The sequence below is a fragment of the Monopterus albus genome, unplaced genomic scaffold, assembly GCF_001952655.1.
Source record: "Monopterus albus unplaced genomic scaffold, M_albus_1.0 scaffold647.1, whole genome shotgun sequence".
NCBI classification, from domain to species: domain Eukaryota; kingdom Metazoa; phylum Chordata; class Actinopteri; order Synbranchiformes; family Synbranchidae; genus Monopterus; species Monopterus albus.
In genome coordinates this window covers 42,171-45,691 of record NW_018128527.1, presented here as the reverse complement: position 1 = coordinate 45,691, position 3,521 = coordinate 42,171, and positions in this window count along the sequence as shown.

Genomic DNA, 3,521 nt, shown 5'->3' with positions numbered 1-3,521 from the left:
GGAGGAGCATCTACTAGAATCTTAAGTAAGAGGATGGTGATGAAGCAAGTTGCCTCGGCTGTGTGCCACACCCGGGACAAAGAGCCTGCATAGAGGAGAGACGGAGAGAGAGAGAAAGGGAGGGAGAGAGAAAAAACAAGGAGGAGAGACAGGTGGCACAGAGCAAACCTGACACCAACCTACGAATTCACTTGTCTGTCCTAGCTCCACTTTCATCTAAGGTGGTATCTTCCAGCTTCTGATTGACTGAATATCATCTGAGGGTCCAGGATAAAGAAACGAGGGATCCAGGAGTGTTCCTCGGGTTTGTAGCCTTCCCAGTCCACGAGGTATTGGAACCCCCATTCCCGGCGGTGTACATCCAGGATGTGCCGGACAGTGTAGGCTGGGCCGTTGTCAGTCTCCAGGGCAGCGGAGGGAGAGTCGGCAAAGTGCAGAGAGGGCTGGTGGAGACCAGCTTGATCTGTGAGACTTGGAAAATGGGATGGACCCACAAGAACTGGGGCAGCTTGAGGCGGACCGCCATTGGGTGAATGACATCCAAAATTGGGAAAGGACTCAGGTAGCATGGTGAGCTTATGACAAGCTCCTATGATACGGATGTGCTCCGAGAACAGCCAGACCTGTTTCCCTCCTCATAGGTCGGTACAGCTCAATGGCAGCCATCCACCAGATGGTGATTCTGTTCCACTGTACGAGTAAGTGCAGCCTTGGTTTCTGCCCAGATGTGTTGTCAGCGGCAGATGTGAGCCTGGATGGAGAGTACAGCGATGTCTGTTTCTTCATTGGATAGGAGTGGTGGTTGGTAGCCCATAAATGCTTCAAAGAGTGTAAAGCCTGAAGTGGTGCTGGTGAGAGAATTGTGAGAGTATTCAACCCAAGGCAACAGTGTGCTCCATGAATCAGGTTCATTACTTGTGATGCAACAAAGGGTGTTTTCTAGATCTTGGTACAGCCTGTTTGTGGATGGAAGCCCGAGATAAGACTGGACTTGGCCCTGATGGCAGAATAAAAGGAGGACCACACTTGTGAGGTAAACGGAGGACCTCGGTCTGAGACTATGTCTGCGGGGATTCCATGAAGTCAAAACATGTGTTAAACCAGGAAGCTAGCTGTCTCGTGGGCTGATGACAACTGAGGTTGGGCAATGAAATGGGCTGCTTCAGAGAAATGGTCAATGATGGTTAATATAGCTGTGTTGCCTTGGGATGGAGGAAGACCAGTTACAAAGTCTACTGCAATGTGAGACTAAGGCCGACTGGGTATGGGTAGTGGGCTTGGGAGACCTGCAGGGGGTTGATGGGAAAATTTAGATTGGGCACAGATATGACATGCTTGCACAACCTTATGTGTATCTTTGTTGAGTGTGGGCCACCAGAAGTGTGGCTTTAGGAGTGAAATAGTACAATGGACTCCTGGGTGGCAGGCCAGCTGGGAGGAGTGGGCCTATTGTATGACCTGATCTCTCACAGGGTCTGGAATAAAGAGTCTGTCTGGCAGGGCTTCCTTCGGGGCTGGTTGTTGTTGTCAGGCCTCCCATATAGTGTCCTCTATGCCCCAGCAAACTGAAGCTATTACACAGGAAGGGGGCAATATGGTTTCTTGAGTCTCCTCCATGGTTGGCGGACTGAACTGCTTGGATAGGGCATACGGTTTCTTGTATCAGGAGCTTGGGCGATAAGTGAGGGTGATCCTGAATTGCCCAAAAAAACAGAACCCATGGGTGCCATGGGGGCCGTGGGTTGAGGTGTATGGTGGACTGAAGATAGGAAAGATTTATATGGTCTGTCTAGACCAAAAAGGGTTGCTCCGCTCCCTCCAGCAGGTGTCGCCACTCTTTGAGTGCTAATTTCATTGTCAGGAGTTCCTTGTTATCCACATCATAATTCTGGTCAGCAGGTGTAAGCTGTCAGGAGAAGTAGACACATGGGTGGAGTGTGTCGGCTCGCTGAGAGAGAACAGCCCTTACCCCAGTGTCTGAGGCATCAACTTCCACAATGAATTGCCTGGAGGGATCTGGTTGGATCAACACAGGGGCTGTAGTAAAATGGTGTTTTAAGTCACGGAAGGCCTACTCCACCTCCTTGGTCCATACAAACTTCTCCTTGATGGATGTTAATCAGGTAAGTGGGGCCACTACAGAACTGTAGCCCCTTATGAAGTGCCGAATATAAGTTAGCAAAACCAATGAAGCATTGCAGGTCCCCTCCGGTTCCCAGGTGTAGGCCACTCAGTGACTGCTCAGACCTTTGCAGGGTCAGCTCAGATCTTGCCACTCTCTATGATGAAATCCAGGAAGGTAACTGTCTGTAAATGAAAGTCACACTTCACAAATAATCGATTCTCTTGGAGCCATAGGACGTCACTGTCTGACGTGAGTCTGGTGTTCTGCAAGGGAGGAGGAGTAAATGAGAATATTGTCCAGATAGATGAACACAAACTGGCCTAGGAAGTCTCTGAGGACATCGTTAATTAAGGATTAAGGCTTGGAACACTGTGGGGGCGTTAGTGAGGCCAAAGGGCATGATAAGAAATTCAAAGTGCCCAAGGGGAATTTTGAATGCAGTCTTCCACTCATCACTGTCCCAAATCCTCACTAGGTGATAGGCGTTTTTCAGGTCAATCTTTGTGAAGATTGTCTCTCCCTGGAGAGACTCAAAAGCAGAGTGAAGGGGAGGAAGTGGATATTTGTTTTTAATGGTTAAGGTATTGAGACCCCGGGAATCAATGCATTGATGGAGGCCGCCGTCCTTCTTCCCCACAAAGAAAAACTCTGTCCCCATCAGTGAAGATGATGGATGTACATATAATACCTGCCTTCAGCAATGTTTGAATGTAGTCCACCATTGCTTGTCTCTGAGGTTTGGAGATGTTAAACAGCCTGCTGATTGGTAAGGTGGCACCAGGGAGAAGATCAATCATGCAGTCGTATGGTCAGTGAGGAGGTAGTGATAGGGCTTGGTCCTTGTTGAAAACATCACTGAAGTCGTGGTAAATAGAGGGGACCTTGGATAAGTCAGGGTATTGTGTATTGCCTGTGAAGGAAGGAATGAGGGAAGGCTGGGCCGCTCGAAGACGCAAGATGAACAGGAAGGGCTCCACATAATGATAGTTCCAGTTTGCCAATCAATCTGAGGGTTGTGGGTTGTTAGCCAGGAGTGGCTCAGGATGAGAGGTGTCTGAGGGGATGTTAGAATTTTAAACTGTGCAGTCTCATGGTGATTTCCAGCTATGGTCAGTTTAACAGGAGGAGTCTGGTGGCTAATGAGAGCCCATTGGCGACCGTCTATGGCATGGGGTTTGAGACTGCGATCGAAGGGTTCTAGTGTTAAATTCAGTTTTTTTCACTAAGGTATAGACAATAAGATCCCCTCCTGCACCAGAGTCTATGAGCGCCGAGAGGGAAAATGTTTGGCCAGGTACCTCCAGGGTGACTGGGATCCGCTAGCACCCCAACTCTTACTGGTGGGCCTCATCTTTTGAACATATCGGGCAGCTATGGATATGGTGTGTCGGATTCC